We start from the raw sequence: 13,852 nt of genomic DNA on the forward strand, positions 1-13,852 counted from the left end.
CCGAGCAAGCCAAAAATGATCTCTCTCTTTGTTTGGAACACATCGCTTAAATAGTTCCTGTTCTGGGGTCAGAGCCTGGATGTGGATGAAATGCGAGGCAGAGGGACCGGGACCAACGGCGCCCCCATTGGTTCACACACGATCACTCCAGTGCCAGCACCGTCCACGCGAGGCTACAGCCATGGAGATGCTGGCAATGTTTTCAAGGTGAACTATGCCATTGACCTCCATACTTAACGTAGCACCGGTGTCTTCGGACACGCTTTCCTTTCCAAATGTGAGCAAGCACTGAACACCTAATGGAGACCACAATCAGGCATATGATGTTACATGGTGATTAGCGCACACATCGAGTTACAGACTTCTGAACGGCGCATTGCACTCGCAACTTCAGAGGCGGCGGTGAGTATCTTTGGTGATTGTGAGGTTGAGGTGATGGTGGAGGTGGCATGGCACGTGAGTTGTGGCGTGGTGGTTTGGTGTGGTGTGGTGGTTTTCTGTGATTGTTGTGGTGTGGTTGTCAAACAATGGTGAATATACAGCAAGCTTGGGTGTTACAATGCTGTGGAGTGACAATGAAGGTGTCTCGATCATTGTCGCGTTTGTGGGTAGAGCATATTAATGGCAAAATGACCTGATGGGATCATTGACAACTCTGTTCTTCACTTCATGGCCCGTCAAGTACTGGCGGCTCCTGGTGGCTTCAAGGGCGGACCCTGACGTGCGGCCAATAATACACAAATGTGAAAACACCCCATCATAATCCACCATGAATGCTGTCAAATTGACACAATGGTTTCAAATGAGTGTTCCAACACGAAGCATAAAAGTAACATTACTAAATCAGAAGATGTCCGGATACAAACAATGACACTTGCAGCCCAGTTCACCACGAAGAAGAGCACACATGGGTGGGACCAAATTGCAGCCATTAGAGAGTCCTGCAGGTGGTGTGGCGGCTCTCACACTGATGTCTTACCGTCAAACGTGCCCCCCCCCCCACCAATGCCTCCCCTCTAAAATCTAGTGAAGACCACTGATCTACACGATGAAAAATAATTTATATATTTATTTATATCTGCTTCAAAAACCAAGAAACTATTGAACCAAATCTCTCCAAATCTTGCACGTTGTGTCAGGGAACCCAAAGTGTGGTTTCTGTCTTGGCAACATATTTGGGGGACGCGGTTCAAGTGGGGGGAAGACCCCAACTCTCTCTGTAAATGTGTATTGTGCCTCCCGATGGTAGTTGGTATTACAAATCATCTTCCGATGTAAAGGAAAGTTTCACCAACTTCACAATGTGCATTATGGTGATTTTAAAAATGTTTCATTTCACTCATTTCAATCAGAAGTTCAAACCAAAGAATCCAACACTGAGCTTCACAGTGAAGAGGAAATGATTTCTTTCAGCACCAGATATAAGCAGCAAGGATGGTGAACGAAGATGATGTTCGCTGTCTTCCAAGAAGATGGAGGATGAGCTTGGGAAAACGATATCATGAAGAGAGCGGAATGTTTGTGAAGTACAACATGGTGTCTTCTGATTAAATCCTTCAGTGAATCGACAGGTAACAACACCTCGTCCACAGTACTTCATCAATGCCAAAAATAATACTTTCCCTAAAAAGTGAACGATTTTGGGGTTTAACCACCGGACACAGATCGGTAATGTGTAGAACAGTTGAACACGTGTTGTGTGAGATTTAATACATTCCAGTGAATATTTTGAAATACCATTTATCAAACTTGGTTTGTGTTTTTATGAATAAACATTAAATAAATATCAGTTCCCATTTACACCATGAAAATGGTACAAGAGGAGTTGGAGAAGAATTAGACTGGAATGTCATCCACCGGATGAGGGACACTCCTTCCACGGATTCGGCGACACTGTGGACCTTCCCTCTTCCCACGGGTGTAGTTTTGTGGATCCCTTTAGCTAATACTCGCTCATCCATCTCACATCAAGGGTTCCACTCCCTCTCTCAGCTTCCTGAGTTACCACAAACCGGTCCAATCCGGATGGTGTGTTTTTAGGAGACACCATCTCCTTACTGATGTCCGGGAGCTCATTCGCCCTTTTGTTACAAGTGTCATCATCACCTTCATCACCCAATGTGAGCGGAGGTTGTTTTCAGCCCCTTGTTTGTTTGTCTGTCTATGAACAGGATATCTCGAAAAGTTGTGGCCGGATTGTGACAAAACTTGGTGGATGAGTTTGGTAAGTGACAACAACAATCTGATTAGATTTTGGTGAAGATCCGGATGCAGATCTGACCTATCAGTGGGCTACAAAATGTAAAGTGTTCAACCTGGTGGAGGTATGCGCTCGGGCTGGGCAATATCTCAACATTATCGACTCGATAAGATATTGTGCTGGACGTCACGTCTGGATAACTCCGAGAGGATGGTGTTAGTGTGGTCAGTTATGATATTCCCATGCACTTCTGGCAGAAAGTATGAAACTTCGCACAACAATAATATGACACCCAGAGAACAATGTTAGTCTGGGAGCCACTTCATTTTTTCTTTCTGTTCTAATTAACAGTGTATTATTGACGAGCGTTCGAACTGGGCGCGGCACAGCCGTGTCGTGCTCCTATTCATCCAAATCCAGGCTGGAGTCATGAAAGGATGTCGGACACAATGATGGATGAAAGTAAATTTTACAAGAATTTCGAACCAAATCCTTTTTTTTTGATGATTACCGAACAGTAAATGATCCCAAGGTGATTCAGCCCTCAGAACAGGTAAGATTTGCTGTTGTTATTATGATGTAATGATGAAATGGGGTGGGAGAACAGTCTGATGAGCACCACATGACGTCGTTTGTCTTGGTTTTTCGTCGACGAATAAAACGACGGTTCTCGTTCAGATTCATTCAGTCTCTGTAATATCCGACAGATTCAGTCATCAGAAAACATTCTGAAGCCCCAAAGTACCTTACTTTGTAGCCTTGACAGAATAATTCTGTCTGTGCTGGTGTGACGTCGATCCAATGCTATTTGGTCATGCCAATTTGCGATACGTTCAGGGACCGCTGGCTTCACCGAGTTATTACTGGAAAAAAACGTGATGTTCACTTCTGAAATCAACTCACAGGCTTACCCCAAACTGTTCATTCAGATATCCGGTGTGTAAATTATCCGATCACAAATTGAATTCCTTTGTATTTAGAGAGAGGTCTGCCTGATAGGTAAAGATTTCCTGCTGACGCAGGGCTTCCACTCATGGAAACGACCAATTTTTAAAACATATTTGAGAAAAATATATCATTATTAAATTTTTATTGTCTGATACATGTTTATAGTGATGTTTTTTAATTTATATTATTGGAATTTGATGCTTTATTGCTCCTGAATTATTTTATGTTTTGTTTGGACAATGCAAAATCAGAGTGGTGACCAAAACCTGTCGCACCTTCTCACGCATGACGACCCCAATGTCTGATTGCACTAAAGAGATTGGATCACGATGTAGTCAGTGCTGGGCACAGACGATTATCTCTCATTTTGTGCTGTTGCAGATGTGAAGGTTTTCCCAACACTCTGGCGCTGCCAGTCGTGGTGTTCATGACGAATGTTGTCTTCCCTCGGGCCCACCTAACAACGCTCATCGTGTGGAGATGAATATAAATAATGTCCTCAAAAGTTCAAATTTTAAAATGTCCAGAGATGATAATCATTTGGCCTCATCAGTCCCATATGGATGAAGCAGACTCAGCAGGCTGGTGTTTTGTATGAAATTATGTTGCTATGCACACCATGATTCAGGAGGGTGTGCTCGAGATACACTGTGTGGAGAGCAGGCCTATTGTTAGGAGTTTTGGTCAGACTATGGCACATCATCATGTTCTTCTTAAATCAATTGTAGAAAAACATGTAATTCTCTGCCCGTCATTACAATCCTCCCAGAGTCAATAAGACTCACAAAATTTAATTGTGACTCCCATGCCCCGAGACAGGGTGAGAATAATCGATGGATTATTTCAATGTGGAGTTCTCTTTTTCCAGCTCCCTGATACAGAGGGCGGTAGGAGAGCAAACTGGGAACTTTGCATCGTTTGCCAAACAACAACAAACGAGGCACTCAAGTGTCCTGGACGGCTCGCTGCATCTCCTGAGTCGGTGGCAGAAACCGATACGAGCTTCCTGAAGAACGTTGATGAGTTCAGGTAGATCGGGTATTTGCCGACTTCATTCCCATTCGCTGAAAGTGACACAGAACTTTTCATTGAAAAATGTGTAAGTTGGCACAAGACTTGCAAGCTGAAGTTCAAGATCGCAAAGTTGGATTGGGCAAAGAAAAAACGTCGTGCTGATGCTCCATCAACAAGTCCAACACCATCTCGGAGACAAGCGCATGTGCTTTGATGTGAATCTTTGTTTATTCTGCCAGGATGGCACGAATTGTGATCTGATCTGCTTCTGTATTCTGGAGGCAGATGAAAAAATTCGACTCATGGCAACAGAACTTGAAGACGAAACTCTGCTCGCTCGCCTCGCTGGAGGAGACTTGATTGCCATTGAGGCCAAGTTTCACAAAGCTTGCCTCACCAAGCTGGACACACACTTCAGGACTTTCCAATGAAAGAAATCATCTGATGATAACGTGGAGGAGAATATAGTGACATCCCGAGTGTTCGTTGAACTGATAGAATATCTTGACAATGAAACCCAAAGTAAGAGGACTTCAATCACATTGACAGAGCTCCATGAACTCCATGTCCAAAGATTACAGCAATTTGGCTTCGGTGCTTCCGTTCACAAAACGCACCTCAAGGAAAGGATCTTGAAACACTTTCCTGAATGTAAGACCGAGTTTGATGGGAGGAACATAGTTTTTCTGTTTGACAACACACTGAGGATTATTGTCAGGGAGAGTTGAAGCAGTCGGCCGACTTGGATGCAATAACTGATAAAAGCAGCGAAAATTATCCGACGCGAGATTCTGTCACATGAGAATTTGAAATTCACAGGACACTTTCCCCAGGGTTGTCAAAAACAATCAGTACCGCCACGTCCACTGACGCTACTCTCCATGATTGTGCACGGGACTGACATCAATACTGACAGTGATCACCATCAACCATCCATCAGTTTGGCCCAGTTGGTATCATTCAACACCGTGGCTCAACAAAGGAGTAAAAGCCAACTTTCACACCATGGATTTCGTGAACCGCCGCTGCCAATCGACATTGGTCTTAACGTCCATTCGCGAACTCGAAGTAAGACCATCATCAAGGAGCTGAACCGCCTGGGGATGTGTGTGTCATATTCCCGTGTTCTTCAGATTGAGGAGTGGTTAGCGACATCAGTGACCGAAAGATTTCACAATGATGGAGTCTTCTGTCCACCAAAACTTCGGAACGGGCTGTTCACTGTTGCAGCGCTGGATAACATCGATCATGGTCCAACATCGAACACCGGCTGGAGGAAAGTTCAACACAGATGGGAGCCTGAGTGGACTGTTGAACCGATTGTATCATCAGCCTGCCAACAGCTGATCAAATGCACATGTGAGAATGTGTGTCGTGTGTGCAAATGTGCACGAGCTGAACTGAAGTGCACTTACTTATGTAAGTGTGAATGTGCTGAGTAAATGTGCTAAGTAGATTATGGACTGGTGAGTGATGACGTTCTTATATCGAATCATGTTGCCTCTCACTGAAGATAGTGCGACCTTGTGACTTGTTCGGTGTTTGAGCATATTACCTACTATTGTGGAATATTCTTTGTTCTGGTAGATTCAGAACTGTGAGATTTGTTAAGTGATTCGAAAAATTTGAATATTTTCACTTATTTTGTGGTTGAATGGACTGAATATGTTTTGCAACAACCGACATACGAATCAGTTTGACCGACTGTCTCTTTCCAACGGTCGCCATCTTGGAGTTTTTTGAGCCAGTATCCTGAATTTGTAATGGTTGAGATGTCACACTGGCGTGAAAATAATCACAGAAATCGATTCTACACCCAAAAATTAGTATAAATCCTTGTATTACACGAATGTTTGGTCCTATTGGTTCGTTAGTGGAAAAATTAGCCCAAACAATGGACGCCATATTGTATTTCAAGTCCAAGATGACCTCCAAACATGAAAAGGACAAAAATTGAATTTCTTCACCAAAAATCAACATTATTTCATGGTTCATTTGTGCAGTTTCGTTGGTTACTTCAAAGGTTTGAAACAATCCAATTTGACGTCGTTGAGGGACCTAATTAGCATAAATTATGCAAATTATGCCCTCCAAGGTCATTTTCCAGTGTGGCTGCCAGGTCAACTTTCTTTTGTTAACACCTTGGCTTCCTCCGTGCCAAATTTGGTGCTTTCTGCCAGAAGTGCACGGGACATTTGAATATCCTGACTTACTGACCACACCACGTGTCTTTTGGGAATTGGAGTTTTTACCTTTTTTATCAGATCTCTAACTGATTGGCTGGGAGGTCGATGTGAGTTTGAGTCTTTGTAGTTCAATCAGAGGAAATTTAAACTCGACGGAGCGGATGGGAGAAGGGGATGAGTGTGATGCAGGAGGGAATCCGAAATCATGGTGTGTTTTTTATTTTTGTATACCTTGTCGAGGCTCATATAAGAGCGAACACACAACTCGGCCATCAGCCTCAAGCTGTATCATGCAGTTTCATTCCACTCATCGGGGGTAAGTAGACAAAACCTTGATAATATGATAGTTTATATCCAAATACATACGTATCCAAAAGTTCTCCACTCAAATAGCTGCAGTTATTGTGTATTTTCATCTTTTAAATCGATGCATTCCCCGCACTCTCTCATTTGAATTTTCTCCACTCGGATCACGTGTGGGCCACGTGACTCCTCGACAGCCAATAGATCGGCTGACATCGCATGCAAATTACGTCAGACTCATTACTTGGGGTGCTCCTGTGCAACTGATGCAGTGCCTTGTGGGTAACAGCAGGAATTTATAATTTGTTCAGGATGCCGGCGATAGCTTGCCCACTCTTTCCGAAGGATATCGTGAGTTCTTTAACGTTCACCAACTCGTGCCAGCACACGGGACGGCCGGCTTTACGTGCATCCTTGGGACGAAGATGAACACCTTGATGAATCGCCCTGCCTGTGAAACACCAGGACGGTAGTTTATAGCTGGGTCGGGATGTTCTCCCCGATGAGTTCAGTTCAGGCTCCGATTGAACTTTCCGAACTCGAACATCGATCGGATGACGTCGGTGGATCGGGATTCCCGAATGATGTTTGTTTTGATCAATGAGAACGAGACGAGAACGAGTTTGTTTATGAAACCGGATGAACAGAGAGAGAACGGGGTTCGAGTTCACGTTATCATCACGTGGGAGGGTTAAATACCCGCGGGTTGTTCCCTCATTCGGTTATTCTTTAACAAGAAAATAAACTCAAGTTGAAAAACTGTTATTTAAATAACGTGAGATTTGAATCCACGGCAGATCACGTTCTCCTTCCGCGAATTGGCGTCATCACGTTCTCCTTCCGCGAATTGGCGTCATCACGTTCTCCTTCCGCGAATTGGCGTCATCACGTTCATGACGTCACGGAAGGAAGCTCCTCCCCCTGAGCTCAATTCGCGGAAGTGTTTTCACGTTTTTCAATCTTCATCAGCAGGAGAGGTAACGTGTCTACTCGGACCGGGTTAAGGAATGATCAAGTTATTAATGAGGAATGTTGTACAATGATCGTGTTTGTTTCACTCTGATAATGAAGGAGGTGAAGAGTGTAGAGAGTCAGATCGGGAAGACTTGTGTGGTTCGGCAGGAAAACGTCCGTCACAGGGAGTGAGAGGAACCACCGACAGAGTTCCTGGGTCGTTGTGGGTTGTTGTTGTTGTTGTTGATGAAGAAGAACCCAAAGATGTATGTACAATGTGAAGATAACACTTGTTATGAGGATCCAGTTATTCATTCCTGATAACATCACAATGTGAACGTTTGTGGAGAAAGGAATGAAATTTTATTCCACAAAAGATGATTCCGTGTAATAGAGAACAATCCCCCGTGTCACAATCTACTTATTCAGAACTCAATTACAGTCTGATAACCTTCACTTGTTAAACTATTACAAAGGGGATCAGCTCATGGGATAAGGACACGTAACCAGGTACAGCTGCTAGTTGTGTTGGTAACGTGATTCCTGATCGGGGTTTCATCCCTAATCGGGGAAAGTCTGTACATTACTAAAACTCTCATCATGTATGTATGTATGTATGTATGTATCTATGTATGTTCCCGAAATACAGCCAAAACGGTACACAATAGCACAAAAATTTTAGGGCCACCGAACTCGCCGTTCTCCTGCGGTGTGCAGTATCAAGTTTCGTTCAAATCGGGCAACGGAAAAAAATATAAAAAAATCAATTCCCGATTCAGTCAAGTACTCTTCGGGAGAATTTGATCGATGGAAACAACCTCAGCGGTAAAGTTCGCTGGAGCTATCTTTTTATTATTACTATTATTTTTTTTTTAAATGATGTTTTTTTTTTATCAACGGCTGGCACAACGGGAACCCAACGGGTTCAGGGGTCGTCTCGTATGTCCTGAAAGTGTTGTTCTGGTTCAGCACCAGCAAAGAACAACACATCTCGGGGCATGACCTCCTGTGATTGGGGATGTTAGTTCGAGGTCATGTTCGGGTTTTATTACTTTCACTACCGAAGGGGGACGGAGGTTATGTTTTCACCCCTATTTGTCTATCTATCTGTCTATCTATTGGATTCGCTATATATGAGATATCCCTTATTGTCGGGTTTTCCGGGTGTGTGTGTGTGTGTGTGTGTGTGTGTGTGTGTGTGTGTGTGTGTGTGTGTGTGTGTGTGTGTGTGTGTGTGTGTGTGTGCGTGCGTGCAACACGAGGCTCCACAGCACGAACCAGCAAACCGATTTCGATGAAACTTTGCCAACAGTTGCCATATGGTCAGGGAATGTGCGCGTTTGAATTACGTTGCCGAGCAACCACCCGTTGCTGTGCAGCGGCCGAAAAACCGCGTACAGTATTTTCAATACTTGTCCTTCAGTTTTGAATGTAGAGAAACGAGACTTCGGAATTAAACACTTCGAGATGTTTAGAAAATTTTACTCAAGCCGATTTTTGATTGAGGTTTTATTTTTCAAATGGTAGTCCTTCAAAAATCGGGTGTCTATTTGCCGTCATTTAAGGTGTGTATACAGTGTTTGTAAGGAACTACACCGTCGTTCCACCTTCGATCTCTCCTCGATCCAAACGTTATTGACCAAAGTGAAAAGGATCCAAAATAAATGGAATCACCGGCATTTCTGTCTTTGTGGATTTCTAATAATATAATATGTTTATTTATTTACCGAAAACGATTCCACGACCCACACACCAGCTTGAATTATTTATTTATTTACGGAAAACAATTCCACGATCCACACACCACCTTCAATTATTTATTTATTTTCTGAAAACGATTCCACGATCCACACACCACCTCCAATTATTTATTTATTTACCGAAAACGATTCCACGACCCACACACCACCTTCAATTATTTATTTATTTACTGAAAATGATTCCACGACCCACACACCACCTTCAATTATTTATTTATTTGCTGAAAACGATTCCACGATCCACACACCACCTCCAATTATTTATTTATTTACCGAAAACGATTCCACGATCCACACACCACCTTCAATTATTTATTTATTTACTGAAAATGATTCCACGACCCACACACCACCTTCAATTATTTATTTATTTACCGAAAACGATTCCACGACCCACACACCACCTTCAATTATTTATTTATTTACTGAAAACGATTCCACGGCGCACACACCACCTCCAATTATTTATTCATTTACCGTAAACGATTCCACGATCCACACACCACCATCAATTATTTTTTTATTTACTAAAAACAATTCCACGATCCACACACCACCTCCAATTATTTATTTATTTACTGAAAACGATTTCCCTCCAACACACCACCTTGAATTAATTATTTATTTACGGGAAAAAATTCCACGATCCACACACCACCTTCAATTATTTATTTATTTACTGAAAATGATTCCACGATCCACACACCACCTCCAATTATTTATTTATTTACTGAAAATGATTCCACGACCCACACACCACCTCCAATTATTTATTTATTTACCGAAAACAATTCCACGATCCACACACCACCTCCAATTATTTATTTATTTACCGAAAACGATTCCATGACCCACACACCACCTTCAATTATTTATTTACTGAAAACGATTCCACGGCACACACACCACCTCCAATTATTTATTCATTTACCGTAAACGATTCCACGATCCACACACCACCTTCAATTATTTTTTTATTTACTAAAAACAATTCCACGATCCACACACCACCTCCAATTATTTATTTATTTGCTGAAAACGATTTCCCTCCAACACACCACCTCAAATTATTTATTTCTTTACCGTAAACGATTCCACGACCCACACACCACCTCCAATTATTTATTATTTAAAGTGGGAGTGGCGTAGGAAAGTGGGCGTGGCTTATGAAAAATATTGTGTGGCTCAGGAGGTGTGGTCAAACAAGAGCTTTGAGAGAAGTTTATAGGGTTTTCCGTGTTTGTGTGTGTGTGCGTGTGTGTGTGTGTGTGCAACGCGAGGCTCCACAGCACAAACCAGCAAACCAATTTTTTTTTCAAATGGTAGTCCTTCAAAAATAGGGTGTCTATTTACCGCCATTTTTTATGAGGAGTGCTAGTTGGCAAAATACGCAATCGGAAAAATCTTGCCAGGCAGAGGAACAATTGTATGTGAACCAATACCTCTTTGCAATGAATCTTCATCGGTGGATCGGTCAGAATGAAAAGCATCGTATCCAGCGCTTCGATCCGAGCGAATCCCTCGTCGCCTACCGGCTTGTCTATCTGTCTATCTGTCTGTCTGTCTGCAGGCAGGGAATCTCAAAACGTGGTGGACAGATTATAACAAAACTTGATGGACAGGTTTGGAGTGAGACAAGAACTAATTCATTTGATTTTGGTGAAGATGTGCCCTTACCCCATGAGTTAAATATATTCGATACCAATGCCAGAAGTTTAAATAATGAGATGGAAGAGCTTGAAGCCAAAGTAGATAGCGAGGAGTATGCAGTGAGTGAGGCATGGTTTAAGGAGGAGAGTAACTGGAGGACAAGATTAGAAGGCTACAAGGTGTATCAGTGTGACAGGAAGGAGAGAATAGGAGGAGTAGCAATCTGTGTGATGGACAGCATTGCATCAAGAGAAAGGGGTGACATTAAAGAAGGAATGAATGTTGAGGATTCTGTAGGAGTAGAGATTAGAGATTGTAAAAACATTTAGATACTGGTAGGATGCTTTGATAAGGCTCCGAGTGGGAAGGAAGAGGAGGAAGGAGGAGTGCATGAATAATTCAGAAGGGCATGTGGTGAGGGAAGAGTATTATTTATGGGGGATTTTAACTTGCCAGGGATAGATTGGCTGGAGGAGCAGGGAAAGGGCAGAACAGATGAGGATTTCCTCGTTTTAGTCCAGGATTGCTTTTTAACCCAGTTTAAAGATAAGCCCACCAAGGGGAGTGCAGTTTTAGACCTTTTAAGTACCGATCCCAATATGATGGAGGAGGTGGAGGTCGGGGAGCATTTCGAAGCAAGTGACCATAACAGTGTGTGTGCAAAGATTCTGTCATGGGTTAGAGTTCAGGATAGTCGGGTAAGACTATTAGATTTCAGGAAGGCAAAAAAGAGGGTATGAGAAATACATGGCGAAGATTATTAAACATAATATCAAGGCTTTCTTTAAGTATATCAGGAGAAAAGACCAGGTTAGGAGCAGTGTGGGCCCATTGATGAAAGTGAGATGGCAGGCTTATTAAACAGGTATTTTTCTTCAAGTTTTACAGAGGAACAGTCAGGAGAATTACCAAGAGCTGAGAGTATCTTTCAAGGATGTGAGGAAGGGCTTTTACAGAAGATCCAGGTTGGAGTGGAGGAAATAAAGGAACAGCTAGGTAATCTCAGAGTCGATAAGGCTCCGGATCCAGATAATATGCACAGAGAGTATTAATGGAGGTGGCTGAGCAGGTAAGCGAGATATTAACGGATATTTTCAATCGCTCCCTGGAGTCAGGACAGGTACCGGAGGATTGGAGAGTAGCAAATGTAACACCACTATTTAAGAAAGGATCCAGAGAAGAAATGGGAAACTATAAACCTGTTAGTTTGACTTCAGTTGTGGGGAAGGTGTTGGAGATATTAATTAAGGACCAGATGAGGAACCATTAAAACCATTACAAACTAATTAAAGGTAGTCAGCATGTGTTTACCAAAGGTAGTTCCTGTTTAACAAATCTTTTAGAGTTCTATGAAGCAGTGTCTGATTGGGTGGACGAGGGAAAGGCAGTGCAAGGGGTAATTTTGGAGCGTGTCACACAGCAGAAAGATCTGGGGGTGGTAATAGATACGGGAGGTAAGCAGGCAGCACAGTGCCAGGCAGCTATAGGTGAAGCAAATTGAGTTTTAGGCTGTATTCGGAGGGGATCATTTATAAATCAAAAGAGGTGGTGTTAACATTGTACAGGAATTTGGTGAGGCCACTTCGAGAATATTGTGTGTACTTTTGGTCACCACAACTCAGGAAGAACATAGATGACAGAGAGAGGATTCAGCGCAGGGCGACGAGATTGATTCCGGGCCTAGCTAGACTCAGCTGTGAGGAGCGGCTGAAGGAGACAGGGCTTTATACACGAGAAAGGAGGCGGTTACGAGGAGATAGGATGGAGATGTTTAAGATAATGAAAGGTAAAGATAAAATAAGTGCAGATGAATTATTCAACAGAGTCCACAGTGATAGGACCAGGCGCCATAGCCTGAGAGTTAAGACGGTAGTCAGGCAGGAGTCTTTTACTCAGAGAGTAGTTAATGCATGGAATGGCCTCCCTGGAAAGGCAGTGGCAGCAGAAACAGTAGATAAGTTTAAATTAGAATGAGACAGGTACCTGGAAGTTCTGGAGATTGAAGGGTATAGGGATGTTGACAGGAGTTTTCGGTATTTTGAGCATTGATGGGTGATTGTGTGCATGTGTACGGAGTGCTGTTAGTGGGGTCTTCTCAAGGGGTGTTGTGTGGTTGATGTTGTATGTTTTTAACCAAGCCCATGCTCCCTCCCCTGAGGGAAAGAAAAAATACAAAAACTACAAAAATTTAAAAATTTTTTTCATGCTTTTTTTATAAACCTTCAAATTATATATATATATATACATAATATATAATTTGAAGTTTTTGTTTGTTTGTTTGTTTGTTTGTTTGTCCGTGCGCTAATCTCCTGAACGGTAAAAGATAGGAGGAAAGCTCTGAAACAAAAAATGTCGTGACGGGCCCTGGGAAGGTTATAGGCGAGGTGTTGGCTATGACTGCCGTGGCCCAATAGGGAACTGATACTAGGCTCGTGTCAGACCGATGTACAGAAGATTAAATTCATTCAAAAAGAACCTGGGCAATGCCAGGTGCATTCAGCTCGTATGTATATATATATAATGAAGACCCTCACCAATTCTGGCCAAGAATTGAGGGGAGTCAACTGAGGATTCTCGAATATACGATTTATTGAAGTTACACAGCACTTGCAAGCGGAGGTGCCACAGGGACCAACCACAGCAGTCAGAACCTGTACCACACTAAAGGTTACACTCCAAAAGTTTCATATATAAAACCTATTCCTAGGTGGAGAAAAGCAAGCAAAGAAAGAAACAAAGATGCAAGTGGGCTTTTCCCCCCTCCCTACGGCCCTTGGGTGAATCAGCTATAACAGAGTTCTCCAGCCGTTTGTTGTCACTCCACTGGAATTCATAAC

General features: G+C 42.8%; 1 protein-coding gene and 1 pseudogene across 2 annotated transcripts in view; one reads left to right on the forward strand and one right to left on the reverse strand.

Annotated features, from left to right (window-relative positions):
- The window catches only part of LOC147033509 (E3 ubiquitin-protein ligase TRIM7-like), a 1,095,521-nt gene that overhangs the window by 910,197 nt on the left and 171,472 nt on the right, over window positions 1-13,852 (reverse strand). The window lies entirely within an intron of this gene.
- Window positions 7,389-13,852, forward strand: part of LOC147033529 (zinc-binding protein A33-like) — a 276,088-nt pseudogene continuing 269,624 nt past the window's right edge. Inside the window, exon 1 of the transcript XR_015051391.1 lies at window positions 7,389-7,628. The product of XR_015051391.1 is annotated as a zinc-binding protein A33-like (transcript). The remainder of the gene's footprint in view (window positions 7,629-13,852) is intronic.

This window comes from Eptatretus burgeri, chromosome 2 (assembly GCF_056783735.1).
Source record: "Eptatretus burgeri isolate ZD-2024b chromosome 2, Ebu_testis_v1, whole genome shotgun sequence".
Taxonomy (NCBI): Eukaryota; Metazoa; Chordata; class Myxini; order Myxiniformes; family Myxinidae; genus Eptatretus; species Eptatretus burgeri.